Genomic DNA, 25,852 nt, shown 5'->3' on the forward strand with positions numbered 1-25,852 from the left:
TAGGTAATATTTACCTTCCGAATTCGGGTCAAGGTAAGGCATTTGCCGCTATTATGTCAAAGATGGAACCTTTTTTGGATGGTATTGTACTGCTGGGAGGGGACTTTAACTTACCTCTTGATCCGTTGTTGGACACCTCTGTAGGTAGATCACTGATTCCGCATTCGACCCTTACTAGGGTCCGCTCTGTATTGCGAGCCAATAGGTTGGTGGATGTATGGAGGGTGCTAAACCCGTCAAGCCGCGACTACACATACTACTCTCCAGCTCATGACTCCTACAGTAGGATTGATCTGTTTGTCATCTCCCACCACGCTCTGTCTTATCAGCCGAAGGTGGATATGGGATCGATATTGTGGTCAGATCATGCCCCAGTTTTTCTTACCCTGGCCCTACCTGATTTAGTAGCTAAAGAGTGGACTTGGCGGCTGAATGCACACTTATTGAAGGATATGCTTTGTAGACAAGCCATAGAGAAATCCATTTCAGACTTCATGGTCACTCATGCCAATGACTCCACAGCTCCTCCTCTGCAGTGGGAAGTATTTAAGTGTGTGTTAAGGGGAGTTTTCATCCAGCACGGTTCGAGACTAAAAAAAGAAAGGGAGACACGCATCAGGAGCTTATCGGACGAGCTACTTCGCCTTGAGTCCCGTCATAAGGGTTCTCGCACTCCAGATCTGTTGGCAGAACTGTCCTCAGTGAGGGAAAAATTGAGGGAGGAGATCAGCAGGAGACATGCGCACGCTAAGGAACGATATCAGGGTTTCTTGTTTGAGAATGCCGATAAATGTGGTTCGGCCCTGGCCAAACTTCTCCATCCTAAATCATTGCAATCCTATATCCCTGAGATTAAGGATTCGCATGGTAAGATATTGCATCATCCTCTTCATATTGCTGAAGCTTTCAGAGAATACTATGCATCCCTTTATAATATCAGAGGCCAATTCGCGGACATGCGGCCCTCGGACCTAGATGGTCGTATATCTTCCTATCTAGCTGAGACGGCCCTGCCCGTGATCACGCCTGAACAGCAAGCTGATCTAGATCTACCCTTCTCTGAGGCTGAGGTAAAGCTGGTGATTAAGTCTCTTAAAGGTCATAAGAGCCCGGGGCCGGATGGATTTACTGGGGCTTTCTATAAAAGATTCCTTGATCTACTTAGCCCTCTAATGGCAAAGGCGTTTAATTGTGTCTCTCCTGCTTGTCCCTTCCCTAAACAATCCTTAGAGGCTCATGTTGTTGTCATTCCCAAGCCCAATAAGGATAATACGGTCTGTGGTAACTATAGGCCGATATCTTTGATAAATTGCGACATTAAGGTCTATTCCAAGATTTTGGCTAATAGGTTGCGGCGTATTCTACCGCAATGTATTAGCTTAGATCAGGTGGGCTTTGTCCCGGGCAGAGAAGCCAGGGACAATACCATACGCACTATTACTTTGATCCACCATGTCCAAGAGCACCGGATCCCTGTTGGTTTGATGTCTGTAGATGCCGAAAAGGCATTCGACAGGGTCCATTGGCGATTTATGCTAGCCTCCTTGCGACATCTTGGATTGGGGGACAGATTCGTGGAGTATGTGTCAGCCCTATACACTAATCCCACAGCTAGAGTTAGGGTTAACGGGGTTCTAGCACCTCCTTTCGAGATACACAACGGTACTCGTCAGGGCTGTCCACTCTCCCCTCTCCTATATGTACTGCAAATGGAACACCTTGCTCAAGCTATCCGCCTCAATCCGGACATCCCAGGTGTTACTGTTGGAAACAGGCATCAGAAATTGGCGTTGTATGCGGACGATTTGCTCCTATATGTGTCATCCCCTCATATCTCAATCCCATCTTTGCTTAGGGAGTTTGATAGATTTGGCCACCTGAGCAACTTTAAGGTGAATCTCTCCAAAACTGAGCTACTTAACATTTCTCTGTCTGATGCGGATGTAAGCGCCCTTAGAACTAACTTTTCCTTCAAATGGAAAGAGCAGAGTTTGGTGTATCTGGGTGTCCAGATCCCTGCGCAGTTACATTTGCTTTTTACTCTCAATTACTTGCCTCTGCAGAGGAGAACGCTGGAGGACATGCAGAAATACTCCCTCAAAAAGCTATCATGGTTTGGCCGCATGTCTGCCTTCAAGATGGATATCCTACCGAGGTTTCTTTACCTCTTTCAAACTGTCCCGATTTATGTGCCACGGTCGTATTTCCAAGAGTTGCAGAAGGGTTTGAATAAGTTCATCTGGCAAGCTAGCAAGCCTAGGTTGGGGAAGCAAGTCCTGACTAAACAGAAAACCCTTGGCGGGTTCGGCCTTCCAGACATACTCATTTATCATAGCGCCTCTGTGCTAACCAGACTTAAGGACTGGCTACATAAGGGTTCTCAGAAGTTGTGGATAGGTTTGGAGCAGTCCTTGTCTCCTCTCCCTCTTCAAGCGCTGCCTTGGCTTGCTCTAGATAAACGTCCGCCCCCTGAGGAATGGCCATACCTGGTGAGACACGCTCTTTCCATCTGGGATAAATGGGTCTCCATGGCACAGGTGTCAGCTAGACCGGGCCCCATGACCCCACTGCATGGCAATCCTGCATTCTTACCGGGTCTTCGACCATCGGCTTTTCTCATTAAGACTGTGGGGGATGGGATTTTGAGAGTTAAGGACTTAGTCACCTCGGGGCTCTTATCCTCCATTGATTGCCTTAGACAGAATGCGGTGTTTGCACAAGTTTCATGGTTAGGGTATGCTCAGGTTAGATCTTATATGGCTCAGACGTTCCAGGGCAGAGCAGTAAGTCAGCTGTCTGATTTCGATAAACTTTACCTGGCCTCCATTGACGTTCGCGGTACAATATCATCCATGTATCAGGTTTTGCTGCAATCCCAAAATGGTGACAGAGCCCCCTACTTCGCAAAATGGGAAAGCGATTTGCAGGTTACTTTCTCGGCGGAAGAGGTGGAGAAGATGTGTACACTCTCCCATGGGTTGTCCATGGCGTCTCAAATTAAGGAGAAGAATTACAAAATTGTATCTAGGTGGTACTATTGCCCAACTACTCTGCACCAGATGTTTCCGTCGGTTCCCGAACACTGCTGGCGGTGTGAAAGGGAGAGAGGGTCCATGTTGCACATCTGGTGGGACTGTCAGTTGATAAAACCGTTCTGGGAGAAAGTTTTGAGTATCTATACCAGCTTTTCGAATCAGTCTGTAGCTAATACACCCCAGATAACATTGCTGTCCTTACTTCCTGGCTCTATCTCGCAGGTTAAGAAAGGCGCTCTACGCCTATTCTTGGCAGCGGCGCGCATGGTGATCCCAAGGCACTGGAAATCCACTGCCCCGCCCACGCTGTCTGAATGGGCCAAGGAACTAAAGCACATTCTTAGGATGGAGGAGTTGATTGCAGATAGGCAGGAGAGAGGTGGGATCTACCAGAAAAGATACAATCCTCTGATTCTCTTTTTAGACTCTCAGAGATTTGATGACTTGGTGCGTCCCTGAGTCGTTCTCAAGTAGGATTTTTGTCTAACGTGCCCCCCTTAGTACCCTTCCCTTTCCCTTTCCTCTTCCCTTCTGTGTCCTTTTTGTCTAATGTGTGGTTGGGTCCCCCATTCAAGTTTACTTTCTTTGGGCGTTCACTTGCCCTTTTCGGAGTTAGAATGCGGGTAATTAATTTGCATACTGTAAGCTCTCCCTGAATGGGGTTCTGTATTTGGTGGGGACGTTTGAGTCCCGCTAATGATTGATACCATTATGATGTTGTAACAGCTTTTGTTAGGGTCCTGCGTGTCCCTGTGTTGGACTTTGTCCACATTACTTGTTTCACCGCTTGTGATGTAAAGTGTCATTTGCTTATGGAAAACTAAAATGAATAAAATAAGATTACACATAAAATTTTGGGGGATGGGTTTGAGACTGGTCAAATTTGTAGAGTCCTTAGGTTTAATAATGTCCCAAACCCGTTCACGGACATGTACTCTTATTTCTCTGGTTGTCAGACCGACATAGATTTTTAGGCACGGACACATAGCGTGATAAATCACCCCCTTGGTGACACATGAAATGCAGTGAGTTATTTTGTAAATTTTTGTTTGCATAGAGTTGGTAAATTCCGTGGTCCTCAGGATGTTTACACAGGCAATGCATTTGCCACACGGGGCGCAGCCCCATTTGAGTCCTTTGGAACCAAAGTTTGCACCTGGCATTTGAGGGACATAATAGGATTTCACCAAGTGGTCCCCCAAATTTTTGGCTCTCTTGGCCACCAGGAATGGGTGCGGGGGTAGGATCTTTTCTAAAATTGGATCAGCTCTCAAAATTGGCCAAAACCTGTCCAACACATCCCACTGCGAGTGGTAATGGGTGATGTATCTTACCATTTCTTTTACTTTCTTTTTCGGTTTAGGGTGGATCAGGTCTTGATGCGCTGAATGTTTTGCTCGATTGTATGCCTTCTTTACTGATCTCCTACTCTCTGTCTTGAGCATATGTTTTTAATTTATTTGATGAGGTAACGTCTGATTGGAGGGGGGTATTTAAATAGAGCCCTCCTATAGGAAGAACCGTGCCCCCAGAGGAAGATTTCCACCGAAATGCGCTTCGGGGTGTGCAGTCTTCCTGTGGAGATATTACTTTTGCAAGGGGATGTTGTTACTTGGATACATTATACATTATTAGGTATTTATTGGTAGGGTAGGGATACTGCCTCTGCTGTACAATAGGGCTTGTTTTGTACATTATCTATATAGCACTTTGCACTTTATATGTATGTATGTATGCCCACTCAGTAGGTTATCTTTAGTGTCCTCTCCTTATTCCCCTTGTGTCTTACCCGAGTTTTACATCTCCCAGGGGTGTACCGTACTTAGTATTTGTATGTTTATCATCTCTTTTCTGGATGTTTTTTATTTATATATTTCAATAAAATAGTATTTTTAATAGCTATTCAGCCTCAGTGTTTTGTTGTAGGTTCCTTTATGTTACTGAGGTAGCTTTGCTTAGAGGGTTTTATGCGGCTTTGTCGTTCTTCCTTCTTTCATATAACCTATTTTTGGTCTAAATCTCCTGTATAACGTTTGCATATCATCAATATCAGTGATATTCCCTGTAATTTTTTATTAGCCGCTGGTGACAGCGACATTACCTGCGCTGCATCTCCTGTATAACATCTTCGCATCCCAAATAGCTGTTACATTCCCTGTAATTTTTTATTAGCCGCTGTTCACAGCGACATTACCTGCGCTACATCTCCTGTATAACGTTTGCGTATCCTAAATATTAGGGACTTTCAGTCTAATTCTTTCTCTGCTGGTCACAGCGACATTGCCTGCGCTACATCTCCTGTATAATGTTTGCACATCCTAAATATCAGTGACATTCAGTTTAATTTATTTGCGCATACACTTGCAAAACCTGCGCTAGTGTACGTGTGACATACTTGCAAGCATATATACCATTTAATATGCAGAAGGCGAGCAGCAAGGGACGGAGAAGTGGCCGTTCTCTCAAAGTCAGACCAGTGCAACCAGTCAGACCAGTGCGACCAGGTGGTCGGTTGGATTGCATCAGATAATGCTTGCAGTCAATTAAGCACCACCCTGTCTTCCACAAAGTCCAACTTCAGTATCAAGGAGTCTGGTCAACAGAATCCTTACCCTGATCCTCCTTCCTTCCAACTTGGAGAGTTTTTCCAAACAAGTGATGCCACATTTGGATATTCCGAGGAGCTCTTTTCATAGCCATTCCTTGATTTGGGCCTCTCACCAAGCCCGTTTGAAGAGGTACATGAGAAGATTGTTTGCACCGATGCCCAAACTCTTGAGCATCCACAGTCACAAGAAGATGACTGTGGGGAATGGCAATTAGTGTTTCACAAGGTGGATGATGATGATGATACAGTTGCCAATAAGTCAACGGCAATTAATGTCTCAAGAGGTTGATGATGAGGATGGATGAGACACAGTTGACAATAAGTGAGGTTGTTGTTAGGTCAACAAGTTAGGAGGATGACCAGAGTTAGGAATTGGATGAGGAAGTGGTAGAACATAAAATCACTGACCCAACCTGGGAAGGTGGCAAGCCGAGCAAGGACAGCAGTACAGAGGGGGAGGGATCCGCAGCACCAGAACAGGCTGGAAGAGGCAGTGGGTTGGCAAAAGGGAGAAGGTGGGCCACACTAAAAAAAGCCTGCAACTGTTCCCTGGAGCACGCCCTTGTGGCAATCTCACTTGCCAAGGGGTGTTCTGCAGTCTGGCGCTTTTTTGAGGAAAGTGCGGACGATAAAAGAATTCTAATTTGCAACCTATGCCGTATCAAAATAAGTAGGGGCGTGAACACTAGCAACCTCACCACCACCAGCATGATCAGAGCACTGTAATAGGTGGGCCGAACCCCTGGGTCCACAATCAGTGTCTGCGGGTCACACCACTGCCTCCTCTTCCCCTGTGTTACGTGCTGGCCAATCCCCAGTCTAAGACGCAAACCCGGATACTTCCCGCCCTGCACCTGGACCTTCGCAAGCACCATCAGCTAGCACATCCACTTTTGTGTCCCAGCGCAGTGTACATATGTCCATACCCTAGGCCTTACAATGAAAGCACAAATACCCAACCACCCACAGGCCATAGCACTAAATGCACACCTTTCCAAATTGCTGGCCCTGGAAATGATGATTTCCACAGCCTGATGTCCCTCGTTACTAAGTCCCCAGCCGCCACTATTTTTCCCAGTGTGCCATCCCCGCCTTACACCAGCATGTTTCCCGTAACATCACCCATGCCCTGACCAATGCAGTTATTGTGAAGGTCCACTTAACGATGTGGCCATGGATGCTACATTTTCCTGATGGCACACTGGGTTAACGTTGTGGAGGCCAGGAGCGAATGGTACCCTGGGATGTCACAGGTGCTACCGACGCCAAGGATTTTGGGCCCTACTTCCATCAGGATTTCTGCCACCACCTACATTAGTGGTTGCCATCCCCCTTATCTTCCTCCACCTCCCCCTCCACTTCTACCTCTGAATTCTTATCTTGCAGCACCAGTCAGCCATCAGTCAGTAGCGGGAAGCAGTGTAGCACTGCAGTGGGGAAGCGGCACCAGGCCGTGTTGAAACTAATATGTTTAGGTGACAAACAGCCCACCGCCGCAGAGCTGTGGTAGGGTATAACGGACCAGACTAAGCTGTGGCTCTGACCAGTCAACCTAGAATCAGGCATGGTTGTGTCTGATAATGGCCGTAACTTGGTGGTTGCTTTGGAGCTCGGAGAGCTGACACACATACCATGCCTAGCCCACGTGTTCAACTAAGTGGTTCAGTGGTTTCTCAAAACCTGCCACAATTTGCCTGAGCTACTGGTGAAGGTGCGCAACGTATGGCCCATTTTCAAAAGTCATCTACAGCTGCCGCCGGTCTGGCAGCGCTGCAGCAGCGCTTGCAATTGCCAGCTCACCTACTGTTGTGCGACGTGAGCACGTCCTGGAAATCCACGTTCCACATGTTGGCCAGGCTTTGTGAGCAGCAGAGGGCAGTAGTGGAATACCAGCTGCAACATGGTGGTCGACTTTCCAGTCAGCTTCCGTTCTTCACAAAGTGGGCATGGATGTCTGACCTCTGTGAGGTTTTACGCAACTTTTAAGAATACACACAGATGGTGAGCGGCGATGTCGCTATTATTAGTGTAACCATCTAACTTTTGTGTCTACTGAAACGCTCACTGCTCACAGTGAAGGAGGGCGCTTTGCATGTGGAAGAGGTGGAAATGGGGGAAGACAGTACACAGGGTGATAGCGAGACCACCCTCTGTTTGTCTTCTCAGCGCAAATTGGATGATGAGGAGGAGCAGGAAACGGTTCCCTCCGCTACAGAGGGTAGTACCCACAGCAGGTTTATTCTATCTGTTCACTGTGGATGGGCCGAAGAGGAGGAAGAGGATGAGGGGATTGAGAGTCATCCTCCTGATGAGGACAGCAAAGTCTTGTCTGTTGGGACTCTGGCACACATGGCTGACTTTATGTTATGCTGCCATTCCCGTGACCCATGCATTATATGCATTTTGGCCAACACCGATTTATTGGTTGTTCACCCTTCTTGACCCCAGCTACAAAGAGAACTTCTCATCTCTCATTCCTGTGGAGGAGAGGACTAGCAAAATGGTGCCATACTAGAAGGTCCTTGTGGAAAAATTGCTCCAAAAATTTTCAACTGACAACGCTGGCAGCAGAGTACGTAGTTCCTTGGGCAACAGAGGAGAGGAGACGAGCGGAACATACAGCAGTTCCAACAGAGGCAAGGCAACACTCTCCAAGGCCTGGGACAGTTTCATGACACACCGACAGCAAACTCACCCTGATGCTCGGCCTAGTGTCACAAGGAGAGAAAAGTTTTGAAAGATGGTGGAGTATGTAGCCGTGTCAGCGTCCTCAATGATCCCTCTGTGTTTTACAACTGTTGGGTGTCCAAGCTGGACACGTGGCACGAACTGGCGCTCTACGCCTTGGAGGTGCAGGCCTGGCCTGCCGCCAGTGTTTTGTCAGAGTGGGTATTTAGTGCTGCTGGGGGCATAATAACTGATAAGCGCATCCACCTGTCAACTGAAAATGCTGACAGGTTGACTCTTATAAAAATGAACAAAGCCTGGATTGGCCCTGACTTCTCTACTCCACCAGAGGAAAGCGGCTGAACATAAAGGCACTTTAAATGTTGCTTTTATGGTCTATTGAATACACTGTATTCCCATGCACGCCTTCCACCACAAAAAAGGGTATATGGTTCAATCTTCCTTTTCTCGTCCTCCTCCTCCATCATATCAACATGCTTATTAGGCTGTCCTCGCTCCTAATGTTTTAGATAGTCAGCTCAGCAGCAGACCCTCAACCATCATTTTTCAAGGGTGTGTATGATGCCCTCCTTAATGTGTAATAAGGGGTGTATTCGAGTGTTGGTTCCTTGTAATTTTTGGCAGCACTTTCACTTAGTGCATAGGCTTTATGAGTGTAGGAGTCCCACTACCTGAACAATTGTACCACAATGTGAATGAGGCCCTCCTTAATGTGTAATAAAGGGTGTATTGGAGTGTCGGTTCCTTGTAATTTTTGGCAGCACTTGCACTTTATATGCAAGTAAATATACAGGAAAGAATGTTTCCTAACCATTTTTTTCTCTAAAATCGATTTTATCTTTGGTTTTCTGCGTATTATTGTCAGTCTGTAAAATTGGCGTACTACTCGGACAACATCATTCACAGAAGCGAGCTGGGAGTCCAAGATGCATTCAGACATCCTCCCCATGCGAACCATTTCAGTGGTGTTTCCATTTGAACCAGACACCCTCTCCTCTTCATAACAGGGGGTGCCTGGTTTAATGCTTGGGTTCTCCCATTGACTTCCATTGTGCTCGTGTGCTCAGTAGGGCACTCGAGCATTCCGAGGTATCCTACTCTACACTTTGGTGCTCGATCAACACTATTCTGTACTCCTGCAGGTAGACATTATAGTGGCAGCCCTTTCTAGTAATTCAGCCTAGAACTGCACAATGTTTTTGTGTCGTTTTCAGTCATAGATTTTGGTCAAAAATGTTTCTTTCTGGCATTTTAACGTCCCTGACTGCCTTAGGGGGGTATTACGTATCAGACATTGAAATAAATAGCAAACGATTCACCAGAGCAGGAGCTGCTATTACAAAGTGGTTTTCCATTCTGTTTAATAGGCTTGGGTTTCTGAGGATGCTCCCCTCACTAATGCTCATTTTGGCTAATGGAGCATATGCCATATAAAAAGGATCTTTTTGTCAGTTTAACCTCTTAATGGATGACCTATTGTAGGTCCTAAAGTCAGATAAATTTGTGTTTGTTTTTTTCATTGTCGAATACCAAGAATCATAACTTTTTTTTATTTTTCCATTGACATAGCTACCTGAGGGCTTGTTTGTGGGCCAAGTTGAATAATTTCATGGCACCATTTTGGGGCACATAGATTATGTAACCTTGAGGACTTACTTTTTGTGGTACAAGCTTTAATTTTTGTGGTACAAGCTTTAGTTTTTGTTGGTACAATTTTTGAGTATATGAATTTTGGATTGCTGTTTATTTATTTTTTGGGAGGCAGAATGAACAAAAAAAAACAGCAATCAATCTTGGCATTGTTAAATAGCCAGGAGCGGATATTTCTTTAATTTCATTTGTTTGATCAGGAGACCACCTGTCCCGGCATGAGACACCCATGCAACACTTAGACTAGGTGGCTGCATAAAGTAAGTTGCCTAGCCTCAATCACCTTAGTAATTACTTAAAAACTCTTATAGGCACTTTATTAGCCTATCAGATGCCTATAACTCAGTAGCTAGTAGCTAGCTCCTAGACATTGCAGCTACCGTTAAAGACATACCCCATGTAGCAGATATTGCAGAAAGGTTATGTGTTTCTCCAATATAGAGGTGGGCTTGATAGTTATCCCTCACTCATACCTCCTATGTAGCCTAGGCACCCCAGTCAACCCCAATATTTTTGCGATGATATATAGAAAGGTTTTTCTTTTATTCTTAGCCACTGGTTGCTAGACAAGCAAAGAACATTCCTGTGCATGTAATTTCAAAGTGTTTTTCAGCCGGATGATTAGCAGAATATATTTGCCTTCTGAAGATATTGAGCATAAATATTTGCAAACTAAAATGTTCTAGGCAATGGTAATTTAGGAGAGTGTTCCAGTTTACTGACTCGCATCCAAAGATTTAGTCTCATTTCCCCAGTCAGAAATCCTTTGACTACCTGTAGGTTGAATTTTATTATTTTATTTATGAATTGTTCATAATGAATGTGTTTGTAGTTTTGCAAGAAGAAATTGTACATTACATGATTTGTGCCTTGCACGACAAGTTTTGGTATCTTAATCTTGTTTCCTCTACATCAAATAATGCTATTAATTAGGATACAAGGGAATTAACAAGGTAATATTCACCTCCAGTAGGCATATGCGTATAGACAGCCCAGGCAGACAGGCCAATGTTAATATGAAAATGTACATGTTAATACAATGAACTGTGAGCATTTCTATGCATTTGGTGTGTATTAAGACACTAAGGGAAGAAAGGCTGCAAATCATCTATTGGGGCGAGTCAGGAGCTCCCCATACACATTAGACTGTCGGCTGAATCTAGCACTCTCAGGGGGTTGGCTGACAATATATTAATGTATATGAACGGATTTAGACACCATATATGAACTGTACGTTTTACTTATCTTGCCAATGCACTGGAGGAATTTCACAGATTCCTCTGTTGGATTTTTCAACTGATAAGTGACCGTATTTGTAAAAGCTACTGTACTGTTTCCCTTACTGTGATGGCGATAGACACAGTTTACACATCAGCTTTATCATTCCTCTCCTCTTTGGGATCTATTCCAGTGTCGTAAGGCGGATTTACACGCCCCGATTTTACAGCCGATTGACAGAAAGGAAAGGTTCCTTCCTGACAGTCAGCTGCTCGTTCAGTGAAGGATCTCCTTTAGCAATCTCCTTCACAGCTATTGCGATCGCTCGTCCCCATACAGCTGCAATGTTTCTGGGCAGCGGATCGCTGTCTAAGCGGCATAATCTGCTGCCCAGAAACAATAACTGGTGCGCCTGTGCGAACAACAGGCTCACCCATTGGGTTATCTGCAGCACTTTTAGATGGACAGATTGTCGGGAATGAGTGTTCGCAGGAACGTTCATTCTTGATAATCTGTCTGACAATTGGACCATGTAAATCCACCTTAAGTATCTTCTTTTGCTTGTAAACTATAATAGAAAGTGAACAGCTTTCTGTCCTAGTTATTTAGCTATTGCAAATGAGTCAGCGAGACTTATCAGTGAGTCAAGAGATAACTCCCTGTTTCTCAACGTTATCTCTTATGAGTAAAATGCATAAGTAACCTAGAAAATCTTTGCAAAAAGAATCTGAAATAGGTCCAAAAAATATATAACTTTTAGAAGCCCGGCAGATGCCTTTTCCTATCCTGTAGCTACCAGTGTGCTCTTTAAAAGCGGCAACAGAAAACTGATTATCCCTAGCGCTGCCAAGAAGAGCTTTTTCAGCTTTGCTTCATTAATCTTTTAACCCGTTGAGATATAAAAAGATCAGAAATATGATACAACGATATTCCAGATCCAGCTGGCAACAAATATGCAATGCACAGGGTAGTTGAAGTGTGAGGCCAACAAGCATCTTGGCTACTAAGTGCAATGAAAAGTTATCAACCGATGGTAGGATGCCAGTGTTAGAGAAGCCACAGATGCATCAGAACACTTTAGATTTATGTATATATCAACACACCGTGCTTCCTCATGCTCCTACATACTCTGCCTAAGGCTTCCATAATTTTGAGTTGAAAACCGTGATGCCACTTATTGATTGTTAAATTGCAGTCATTTGTGACTTATGTCACTGTTTCCATTAAAAATGTTTCCTTTTTCAGTCTCTACAAAGCTTAATAATGAGAAGCTTGTCAATTTTTTATTATACTTTGCAGCTCACCTGGCCCTGGTCCCGTCTGCAGGAAGCTGGCCTCTCCTCTGTGTGGTCGTGGTATCTTCTCTCTGTTTCAGACAATCGCTGGTTTGAGGACTGTATTTTTCGCCCTCTAAGACGCATCTAGGTTTTAGAGGATAATAAGAAAAAAATATTTTCCGTTACACCTCAGGTCAGACCAGTAATCAGACCCCCAATGTTAATCAGACCTCAGCTCACAGCCCCAATCAGACCCCCAATGTTAATCAGACCTCAGATCAGACCCCCATGTCAGACATCAGCCCCCATCCATCAGCCCCCCATGTCACATTTCTCCCCTTCCATGTCAAATCACCCCCCTATGTCCCATCAGCCCTCCATGTTACATTTCTCCCCCTCCATGTCACATTTTTCCGCCCTCTCCCCAGGGTGCACCCTAAGGCAGCCGCTTGGTCTGCCTTATGGTAGCACCGGCCCTGGATCCAAGCCTGTAGTAATAGCTTATTCTAGGCATATATCCGACAGCAGTGTAAGGTTACTTCACTGAGTATGAGTTTTTTGCTTTACTGAAGGGTGCTGTATGCTTTTATTTTTAACAGACGGTATTAGCTATGATTCTCTGTGCACTGCACAGTGATGTAGACAGCGATAAATTACACCTTTAATACTGATGGCATAGTACCTACAAAACGGATTAACTATTAATGTGGGTGCACTAGAATGTAATGAACATGTTGATACTCTCTCCCTGAAGTTTTAGTTCCAAGAATTCACACTGAATTTGGGCCACCAAGTGGGATGAATATGATTAGGCAGCGTGCCCTGGGTATACCTGATTTATCGCAATTTGTGACAAATAAATTAATAACAAATCTAATTTCTTGTCAAAGTTCGGCAAATCAACTAAATGTAATTTTTCAAAACTTCGCTCATCACTATTTGTGACCCATCCCCACTGCTACTAAGCTTCCACTATGAAAAAGCATTCAATAAGGTTTCCTGGTCCTTCTTGAATGCTGCCTTGACCCACAGGCAGTTGAGACCTACATTTTGTAATTTTATTGACTACTTTCAATCAGATGTTCGTACTACTTACAGTGAATGGTGACAATACACCTTGTCTGGATATCTTCAGAGGAACCAGACAAGGGTTTTCTCTTCCCCACTACTTTTTAATATATTTTTAGACCTGCTTCTTCATTATCTATCACTCTGCAATCAATTACCTTCAGAATTTACTCAGCCTTCTCCTACATTAACCGCTCTCGCTGATGACTCACTATTAATTATTAGGAAGCCAGAAGTGAAACTCCCCTGGACTCTGCAAAAGCTCGCAGATATACTCTCTGGTTATACCTTTAATTTGGATAAATCTGAAACTATGCTTATATAAAACTCCAACAAGTCTCCCATAATCTACTTCTTATTTGGGAGAGTAGGTCACCAAGTCATGAGGCAAACTGTATAGTGTTCACATAGTACCACATACAAGCTTTGGAAGACAAATTGGTGAGTTGACAACATTTTATCTTGCCATACTGTATATGGGTAGGGCATATTTTCTCAAAAATGTCTTAATCTACTATATATTTTACACTGCCAATTTATCTGCATTCAAGGGATGAGAAGAAAATTAATTTCCTCCACTGCTCATTTATTTGGAATGGTCATCACCCAGAATACCTTATAATATCTACCTGATAATATCACCTTGTATACCTTATAATAACAACCTAAATGGTGGGCCGAGTAAGACCTCAGGGCTTATAATATCACAACACTGATGAGAATGCCCATGGACTGGATGTACCTCACTTCTGTGTTGCCTAACAGGTATTTATGCCGAGGCTGGCCCATGATAATTTTCTTCCCTTATGGCGAGATTCCAGAGCGATGTAAGGACAATATTCTATTGATGTACACCTGTCGCGCATGGCAAAAAATGAGACACATCAAGAATTTGCAACCTCACAACTCATTATACATGTTTCTCTTGGCTAACCCGCATTTTCAGTGAGGAACACGACATAGAGATTTCAATAATTGGCATAAAGGAGAGATAACCACGATCACTTGGTGAATAACTCATACTGTAAGATGATGTCCCTACAAGAGCTTAACTTGAAATATTTGAAATATCCAAACATTACTTTTACTTTTTTCCTCTACCTGTTATCTTCAGCAATTATTACACACTCTCACACAGCTAACTTTTACAAATTCTTACATACCCCTCTAGACTTCACTACTAGTGAGACAACCATGTCTATAAGGCTTAAGAATAATCCGCAGCAAAAAGTCTAATTTATACAAGGCCTTAGAATACAGTCTTCACTACCTACCCTTGATCTATATAGATATATATTCCCACTATAGGGAAATGAACCTGCAGATTTATCAAAAGGCATATATCGCTCCAGTATATGGCCATCACATGGGCATATTTAATTATGACAACTGTTTTCGAGGCATTGCTACAGGGGCGGATATATTTAATTGTTTGTGGACCTTCCCATACATACATACATTCATACATGAACATATATTCTTTCTGGCGCAGAATACATACATTTACTACTACTCTTGTGACATAAGAAGCACTATTGTACCCTATCTGGGCTATATTTGGGTACATTTCACCTGCTTTTCCTAGATGCTCCCCAGGCAGCTGGAAATTACTATGTATGATAGTGGCTGCTGAAGCTAAGACTATCCTCCACACAAATTGTTTCTTGAGAAACTCTCATTTATAATGACAATGGAGACGTCTTCTAGGATAGAAACACGCAAGATTTTTTTGCATGCATGCTGGGAATGCTTTATTGACTTGTTACCAAGACATATTAGACAGTCTATTCACAATTGTTTCCAGCTCACATTGTGGTTCTAGTCCCATCTAATGTTAGGACCCGCTAATGAGTGTGACATAACTTTCTTTAGTGATTTGATAGAGGGTTCCACATGCCACACACCTGTTAATATCTCTGAAATAATTATTATTGGGGGAGAGGTGATGGTTCTCCTCCCACCCTTTTTTATTTTATGATTTACTTATTACTCTACTATTTTTATACTTTTTTTTTACTTTTTACCATAAGATGCTGGAGCTAATCTATTCATGTCATAATTATGTATTGCAGTTGTATTATAACCTTTGCTTTGACTTCCATAAACTACTATGTTTGTTACTCCTTTCTTGTAAACCTTTAACACCTCTGTATAGATAACACAGTATCCACCATTTACTATCGGTGATATCACAGCTTATCAGGTCCCTCCTGACCTCAGCATAGGTCACAGAGCATACCTAAAAAACTCTCCCATATACATCAATGGGGTTCCCTCCTCTCCATTGTGTCTATGGCCCCTGTAACTGCTCTCAAAAGACAGGAAGTCCTATCATATTTTTGGCTTAGTGGCCAGTGTGAAAACTGCAGGATCTTATACATGTTTTTCAAATATAGTGACATGGAAAAATCTCAAATAACTTGACAAAAATGTGGAAAAAAAAGTTTTACAAAAAAACATGATTTAAGTAGTAGGTCATTTTCTTATGATGCATTCCCTTTAAATTGAATCTCTCTTCTTGAACAGGTGAGGTTTTGCATTTTAATGCACTTTTGCTGCTTTACTGCCCGGTGAGATCATACATCCCTCGGAGGATGACTTTCTTTTTTTCTTTCATTGTTATAGCTTTATAAAACCATAACAAGTGAATGATTACTGGATTTTCCAGTTAACGCGAGTAGCCTCACTAAGCACGTCTCACTTTACTCCTGTTAATGGGACACTTGATTCAAGAATTGTAAAGAGCAAATAGATTATTGATCTGCAGGGCTCTCACATAGACTCAGTATGAATCCCACTTCTTTTTATATTCTCAGCTAGGCTACATGAAAAGTGAATAATACTCCACGGCTCCTTCCTAATAAATTAAACAATACTGTTTGGCTTAAACTTACTCATAAAATATGCAATATGTTGCATAAAGAGTAATTCTACTGTTGGATGTCTGTAGTTCAGAATATCTTTAGATTTAGTTTTCCTTACCTATATACTGTATGTTAGCACATAGAAACATTACAGAAACATTACTGACTGTAGATGCAAGACAGAATTCAGGAACAACAAGTCTATTAAATAAAGCGCAATATTACTTCTTGGATAGGCACTCGGACATCTAGAGTACATGCAGCATACACAATTTTATTCACAATATTATAACAGCAATCTATAAGAACAATTTATAAGAACAATAAAAAAAAAAATCAAAAATAATTAAAATAATAAATGAGATAAGAATAAGTATATACACTCACCTAAAGAATTATTAGGAACACCTGTTCTATTTCTCATTAATGCGATTATCTAGTCAACCAATCACATGGCAGTTGCTTCAATGCATGTAGGGTTGTGGTCCTGGTCAAGACAATCTCCTGAACTCCAAACTGAATGTCAGAATGGGAAAGAAAGGTGATTTAAGCAATTTTGAGCGTGGCATGGTTGCTGGTGCCAGACGGGCCGGTCTGAGTATTTCACAATCTGCTCAGTTACTGAGATTTTCACGCACAACCATTTCTAGGGTTTACAAAGAATGGTGTGAAAAGGGAAAAACATCCAGTATGCGGCAGTCCTGTGGGCGAAAATGCCTTGTTGATGCTAGAGGTCAGAGGAGAATGGGCCGACTGATTCAAGCTGATAGAAGAGCAACGTTGACAGAAATAACCACTCGTTACAACCGAGGTATGCAGCAAAGCATTTGTGAAGCCACAACACGCACAACCTTGAGGCGGATGGGCTACAACAGCAGAAGACCCTACCGGGTACCACTCATCTCCACTACAAATAGGAAAAAGAGGCTACAATTTGCACAAGCTCACCAAAATTGGATTGTTGAGGACTGGAAAAATGTTGCCTGGTCTGATGAGTCTCGATTTCTGTTGAGACATTCAAATGGTAGCGTCCGAATTTGGCGTAAACAGAATAAGAACATGTATCCATCATGCCTTGTTACCACTGTGCAGGCTGGTGGTAGAGGTGTAATGGTGTGGGGGATGTTTTCTGGGCACACTTTAGGCCCCTTATTACCAATTGGCCATCGTTTAAATGCCATGGGCTACCTGAGCAGTTCTGAAGGCAAAAGGGGGTCCAACACCGTATTAGTATGGTGTTCCTAATAATTCTTTAGGTGAGTGTATATAAAGCGAATAAATAAATAAATAGTCCATATACTCAATGTGACTCCACCCTGGTATGGAAGGTATTTAGTCCGTTGATGCGCTTCAATCCACTATATAATCGATGAGGTAGTTCGAGACAAATAGTTTATATGAACAATTCATCTTAGTTGTATTATTTCGATCAATAAAACTCCCGAAATTTTATCATTAAATCTTTTAGACGGTTAGGGATCACGTTGATCAAGCGATATACGTATATTCGAAATCACACGATTATATTCCAGAGGTACTCACTGTTCAGTTGGTCTCTGCGAGGTATGTGTATATAAAGCGTTGCCACACTAATCTCCAGTGTGGGTCTTTCTCGCTTACCTCCGCTTCCAGACTTTTTTTGTTGAGTATCACCTCAATTTTTGTGTGAGCGATATTTTCAATCAGAATTGAGTGTCCCTCGTGTTATCGACTCCTCCTCCAGTCGATCACGTGATGGGAATCGGCCAATTGAGAGTCTCTTTTTCCCTGCTTGCCGGCTAAGCAGGGATTTCCAATAGTGAATTGATCGTTCTATATGTTTTATGTGTTATAATGAGAAGAGACTTTAATGTAAATTAGGAGGGTAAGAGATTGAATAGATGGAATATATGTACTCAATAAGAAAATCTTGGAAAAACTCCAATGCATTGTTTTGTGGCCATCAGTAGGAAAAAGGAAGAGAGGTATAAAAGGATGTTTCATTTGGAAGCCAAGTTACCACTGAGGAAAAAGTCAGATAATTTTCAAGACTTCGAAACGCATCTGGGAGGAACTTTGGCTTCGAGATATCTGCACTTAATATGCTCTGGAAGAAATGACACAGAAATAATATAGAATCAGCTGATTTAGTAGATAGAACGATCAATTCACAATTTGAAATCCCTGCTTAGCCGGCAAGCAGGGAAAAAGAGACTCTTAATTGGCCGATTCCATCACGTGATAGACTGGAGGAGGAGTCGATAACACGAGGGACACTCAATTCTGATTGAAAATATCGCTCACACAAAAATTGAGGTGATACTCAACAAAAAAAGTCTGGAAGCGGAGGTAAGCGATAAAGACCCACACTGGAGATTAGTGTGGCAACGCTTTATATACACATACCTCGCAGAGACCAACTGAACAGTGAGTACCTCTGGAATATAATCGTGTGATTTCGAATATACGTATACCGCTTGATCGACGTGATCCCTAACTGTCTAAAAGATTTAATGCTAAAATTTCGGGAGAAAAAGTTGTGTTTTATTGATCAAAATAATACAACAAAGGAGAATTGTTCATATGAACTATTTGTCTCAAACTACCTCATCGATTATATAGGGGATTGAAGTGCATCAACGGACTAAATACCTTTCATACCAGGGTGGAGTCACATTGAGTATATGGACTATTTATTTATTTATTCACTTTATATATATACTTATTCTTATCTCATTTATTATTTTAATTTTTTTTTTATTGTTCTTATAAATTGTTCTTATAGATTGCTGTTATAATATTGTGAATAAAATTGTGTATGTTGCATGTACTCTAGATGTCCGAGTGCCTATCCAAGAAGTAATATTGCGATTTAAATTAATAGTGACTGAGAGGGCAAAAAGTCACGATACGAGCACCGGTACCCCCTTTTGCCTTCTGAACTGCCTTAATTCTATGTGGCATTGATTCAACAAGGTGCTGATAGCATTCTTTAGAAATGTTGGCCCATATTGATAGGATAGCATCTTGCAGTTGATGGAGATTTGAGGGATGCACATCCAGGGCACAAAGCTCCCATTCCACCACATCCCAAAGATGCTCTATTGGGTTGAGATCTGGTGACAGTGGGGGCCATTTTAGTACAGTGAACTCATTGTCTTGTTCAAGAAACCAATTTGAAATGATTCAAGCTTTGTGACATAGTGCATTATCCTGCTGGAAGTAGCCATCAGAGGATGGGTACATGGTGGTCATGAAGGGATGGACATGGTCAGTAACAATGCTCAGGTAGCCCGTGGCATTTAAACAATGGCCAATTGGCACTAAGGGGCCTAAAGTGTTCCCAGAAAGCATCCCCCACACCATTACACCACCACCAGCCTGCACAGTGGTAACAATGCATGATGGATACATGTTCTCATTCCGTTTACGCCAAATTCGGACTCTACCATTTGAATGTTTCAACAGAAATCGAGACTCATGAGACCAGGCAACATTTTTCCAGTCTTCAAGCGTTCAATTTTGGTGAGCTCGTGCAAATTGTAGCCTTTTTTTCCTATTTGTAGTGGAGATGAGTGGTACCCGGTGGGGTCTTCTGCTGTTGTAGCCCACCTTTCTTTCCCATTCTGACATTCAGTTTGGAGTTCAGGAGATTGTCTTGACCATGACCACAACCCTACATGCATTGAAGCAACTGCCATGTGATTGGTTGACTAGATAATCGCATTAATGAGAAATTGAACAGGTGTTCCTAATAATTCTTTAGGTGAGTGTATATATACCTATAAATAAAGGTATTGTTTGTTGGTAATAAATGTGGCAGAATTAACAGGATTTTCCCAGTGTAGCTCTGACTCCGTGGACCACAACCTTTATCCACTATGTAGTTTCTAATGCCGATGTACTGCATCTCAGCTCAGCTCTGGCATAACCACTACACGGTGGATAGAGCCTTCTGCTTCCAGTTCCATCCACTGTATAGTGTCTGGGACTGGTGGCTGCCTAAAAAGAAAAAAATATTATTGGGGGGTATGAGGTGTTGGAGACCCACTAATCTGATATTTATGACCTATCTTGAGGATATGCCATCAATATCTAAGTACCAGAAAACCGCTTTAACTTTTTACTTGGAAATGCAGCATAATAATTGTATAACGTACATTCAAAGATACTTTTTTTCTGTATACAACTGTAGAAAATTCTAAACTGTGTGTCATGGAACCATGAACCAGACGTACAACAAGAGATAAATGGAAATAAGAAGGCTTTATTGAAAATCAAGCTGTAAGGCAAAAGTCCAAACGGATGGCTAAACCGAAGCAGGGTCTTGCGAAGCCAGAGGTCAGGAACCAGAAGGGTAGTCAGACGAAGCCAGGATCAGGAACCAGCAGGGTAGTCAGACGAAGCCTGGATCAGGAACCAGCAGGGTAGTCAGACGAAGCCAGGATCAGGAACCAGAAGCAGCAGCAGTCTTAGAAGCATGTGAACACAGGAGGACCAAGCAAGGAACTGAAGCCACAGACCTCCTATGTATATGAGCTAGGCATCCAGCTCCTCCCAGTGGGAAGGAGAAGCCGCAGGGTGGGAGGCTACAAGAAACCCAGAAACCAAGATGGCCGCCAGCACATGTCAAACGAAGGAGAACAGCAAGAAGGTAAGACCATGACAGTACCTCCCCCTCAAGGGCCCCTCCTCCGCGGAGTAAAGAACGGTTTCTGAGGGAAGCGTGCGTGGAAGGCTCGGAGCAAGGCAGGAGCATGGACATCTGCGGAGGGAACCCAGGAACGCTCCTCTGGACCATAACCACGCCAATGGACCAAAAACTGCACCCGACCGCGGACCAGGCGTGAGTCCAGGATATTGCTCACCTCATACTCCTCACGATTGCCCACTTGGACCGGACGAGGCCGAGGAACCGAGGAAGTGAAACGATTACACACCAGTGGCTTCAACAGGGAGACATGAAACACGTTGGAGATCCGCATGCCAGGAGGAAGCGCAAGGGCATAGGCTACCGGGTTTACCCTGCGAAGCACTCGGAAGGGACCAACAAAGCGAGGCGCCAGCTTGGGAGTGGGCACTTCGAAGGTTGAGGTTGCGGGTGGACAACCATACGCGGTCTCCGACCTGGTAGGAAGGAGCGGGCGCTCATCTGCGATCAGCCTGGAGTCTCTGGCGCTGCGCAGAGACCTCAAGGGACCTCTGGATCTGTACCCAAGAAGCACGTAGGACGGAAAGGTGATCCTCCACAGCCGGAATATCCTGGGGAGAGAATACCTCCGGTAACACGGCAGGTTGGAACCCATAATTGGCCATGAAGGGAGACGTCCCAGAGGAAGAGTTCACCGCCGTGTTCCTGGCAAACTCAGCCCAAGGCAGGAGGTCAACCCAATTGTCTTGGTGATCGGAGACATAGCAACGAAGGAATTGCTCCAAGGCCTGATTGGATCGTTCTGCGGCCCCATTGGACTGAGGGTGGTAGGCCGAGGAGAAAGAGAGATGAATCCCCAACTGGGAGCAAAAGGCGCGCCAGAACCTGGACACAAACTGACTCCCCCGATCCGACACAATCTCCTTGGGCAAACCGTGCAACCGGAAGACCTCCCTGGCAAAAATCGAGGCCAACTCTTGTGCAGAGGGTAACTTCTTGAGAGGAACACAGTGGCACATTTTGGAAAACCGATCCACAATCATGAGAATGACCGTATGGCCTCGGGATGCAGGGAGGTCCACAATGAAATCCATCCCCAGGTGTGACCATGGACGCTCCCCGGTGGCTATGGGTTGCAAAAGGCCCAACGGAAGGTGCCGAGGGGACTTACTCTGGGCACAAACGGAGCATGCCGCAACATATGCGGCGATGTCGGAACGTAGAGAAGGCCACCAGAACAGACGTGAAACAGCCCAGGACAGCTGATTCTTTCCAGGATGCCCCGCGGCCTTGGAGTTATGGTAGGTTCGCAACAACCGAGTGCGCAACTCCTCAGGCACAAAACATCTGCCGTTAGGTCTCCCAGAGGGAGCACCAGATTGAGCCGCCAAAATCTGCTCACCCAGGGGAGAGGTCAGGCTGGTGCGAATGGCGGCCAGGATCTGATTCGGAGGTATGACCGAAGTCGGAATCGACTCCTCCCCGGACAGCTCGGAGTACTGCCGTGATAAGGCATCCGCTCTGATGTTCTTGGAACCGGGTAGGTAGGAGACCACGTAATTAAAACGTGACAAGAACAGAGCCCATCTGGCCTGACGTGGTGTCAATCTCTTGGCCTCAGAGAGGTAGGTCAGATTCTTGTGGTCCGTCAGGATGAGAACCGGAACCACCGAGCCCTCGAGCAAGTGCCTCCATTCTTTAAGGGCCTGCACGATGGCCAATAACTCCCTGTCACCAATCTGATAGTTGCACTCCGCGGAAGACAGTTTCCGGGAGTAAAACCCACAAGGAAGCAGAGGACCCTCTGGTGTTCTACGCTGAGACAGAAGGGCGCCTACTCCCGTCTCAGACGCGTCCACCTCGAGGACAAAAGGCAACCCAGGGTTGGGATGCGACAGAATCGGAGCCGACACAAAGGCGGACTTTAGAGCCTCAAAAGCTCGGATGGCCTCGAGCGGCCAGACCTGGGGATTACTGCCCTTCCTGGTCAGATCCGTGAGAGGCTTGGCTAGCATGGAAAAGTCCCTGATGAACTTCCGATAATAATTGGCGAAGCCCAAAAAGCGCTGCAGGGCACGAAGACCACTTGGCTGGGGCCACTGTAAGACAGCCGAAACCTTCTCAGGATCCATGGAGAACCCCTCAGCGGAAATGATGTAACCTAAGAAGGTTACCTGGGATCGGTGAAATTCGCATTTCTCAAGCTTACCGAACAGCTTGTTCTCTCGTAACCGTTGCAACACTCGTCTGACATCCAGAATGTGGGCCTCCATGGATTCAGAATATACCAAGATGTCATCCAAATAGACCACCACACACTGCTGCAACAGGTCACGGAAAACATCGTTGATGAATTCCTGGAAGACTGCGGGCGCATTGCACAACCCAAAGGGCATAACCAAGGATTCATAATGACCGGTCCTGGTGTTAAACGCGGTCTTCCACTCATCGCCCGCCTTGATTCTTACCAGGTTATATGCCGCCCTCAGGTCGAGTTTGGTAAAGACCGTGGCCCCTTTGAGGCGATCGAACAGCTCGGAAATCAAGGGTATCGGGTAAGCGTTCTTGATCGTGATGCGATTGTGACCCCTGTAATCGATGCAAGGCCTCAACTCACCGCCCTTCTTTTTCACAAAGAAAAATCCAGCCCCTGCCGGGGACGAGGATTTGCGAATGTGTCCGCGTGAAAGCGCCTCCCTCACGTACTCCTCCATGGCCTCATTCTCCGCTACCGACAGTGGATAGACTTTGCCACGAGGAGGAACGGCACCAGATTGTAACTCTATGGCACAATCGTATGGGCGGTGCGGAGGTAGGGCAACCGCACGCACCTTATCGAATACATCCCGGTACTCCTCGTATTCAGGAGGCAACAGTGAGTCCGAGGAAGTACACAGCAACTTGACAGGCCCATGGATGCAACTAGCCCCACACTGCGGTGACCACGAGAGGATCTCGGCCGATCTCCAATCGAAAGTCGGATTATGCTTCTGGAGCCAGGGGTACCCCAAGACCACCGAGTAGTGTGGAGACGAAATAACCTGGAGACAGACCGACTCTCTGTGAACGGCACCAATGGCCATCCCCACTCGAAGGGTCTCCTGAGTCACATGTGGCGGCAGAAGGGGTCTGCCGTCTATCGCCTTAAGAGCCAGTGGGGAACCTCGAGGCTGCAGAGGAATGGAATTGGCGGCAGCGAACACACTATCAATGAACAAACCACCAGCACCAGAGTCCACCAACGCCTGGGTCGTCACCGAGCCCCCGACCCAGGAGAGGACAACAGTAATCAGTGGTTTGTCAACACGGGAAACCGGGGACGAGGAGACTCCACCCAAGATCTGCCCCCGACAGGATCTCAGGTGCGAGCGTTTCCCGGACGGTTCGGGCATGCCAACCGAAAATGCCCACCGAGACCACAGTACATGCATCGGCCCTCGCGTCTCCGGAGTACCCTCTCCCTCTCGGACAGGCGAGCAAACCCCAGCTGCATGGGTTCACCCCCAGACAAGTCATCCCCAGGAGGCGTGGGAGGAGAGGGAGGCACGGGTGGGACAGCAAACGTAGGCGCCAATCTGTTAGAAGACCTCTGCGGGTTCTCGTTAAAGGAAGGTCTCTCCCTGAGTCTGGTGTCAATCAAAATCAGGAAAGAAATAAGAGACTCGAGCTCCACTGGTAGGTCCTTAGCTGCAACCTCATCCTTCAAGGCATCCGAGAGACCATGAGAGAAAGCAGCGACCAGAGCCTCATTATTCCAGCCCACCTCTGCTGCCAGGGTACGAAACTCAATGGCGTATTCAGCTACGGATCGTGAACCCTGTCTGATGGACATAAGGAGCTTCGCAGCAGAGGCAGCACGAGCCGGCACATCGAATACCTTCCGAAGAGAAGCAACAAAACCAGAAAACTCGGCAACCACCGGATTGTTGTTCTCCCATAAAGGGCTGGCCCAGGCCAAGGCCTTGTCCGAGAGCAGCGAGATCAAGAAGCCCACCTTTGATCTCTCAGTAGGAAAGGCATGTGGCAGCAACTCGAAATAAATGCCCACCTGGTTAAGGAAACCTCGGCACTGAGTTGGCTCTCCCCCAAAGCGCTGTGGAAGGGGGGCAGAACCGGTCATACCCCGAAACACCGCAGGCGCAGCAACAGGTGTCGGGGTAGACTCTGGCGCAACAACCGGAGCGGCAGTAGGAGCGGGCCCAGGAGCGACAACCGACCCATCGGCAACGGAAGCTAAATGAGCCGTGCGTTCAAGCAGGGTTTGCAACGCCACAGCGAACCGACCCAACAGGTGATCCTGCTGATCAAGTCTGGCAACCAACGTAGGTAGAGAGGATGGCCCTGTACCGTCAGAATTCATGGCTTGGTCCTAATGTCATGGAACCATGAACCAGACGTACAACAAGAGATAAATGGAAATAAGAAGGCTTTATTGAAAATCAAGCTGTAAGGCAAAAGTCCAACCGGATGGCTAAACCGAAGCAGGGTCTTGCGAAGCCAGAGGTCAGGAACCAGAAGGGTAGTCAGACGAAGCCAGGATCAGGAACCAGCAGGGTAGTCAGACGAAGCCTGGATCAGGAACCAGCAGGGTAGTCAGACGAAGCCAGGATCAGGAACCAGAAGCAGCAGCAGTCTTAGAAGCATGTGAACACAGGAGGACCAAGCAAGGAACTGAAGCCACAGACCTCCTATGTATATGAGCTAGGCATCCAGCTCCTCCCAGTGGGAAGGAGAAGCCGCAGGGTGGGAGGCTACAAGAAACCCAGAAACCAAGATGGCCGCCAGCACATGTCAAACGAAGGAGAACAGCAAGA

The sequence above is a fragment of the Bufo gargarizans genome, chromosome 3 (assembly GCF_014858855.1).
Source record: "Bufo gargarizans isolate SCDJY-AF-19 chromosome 3, ASM1485885v1, whole genome shotgun sequence".
NCBI classification, from domain to species: domain Eukaryota; kingdom Metazoa; phylum Chordata; class Amphibia; order Anura; family Bufonidae; genus Bufo; species Bufo gargarizans.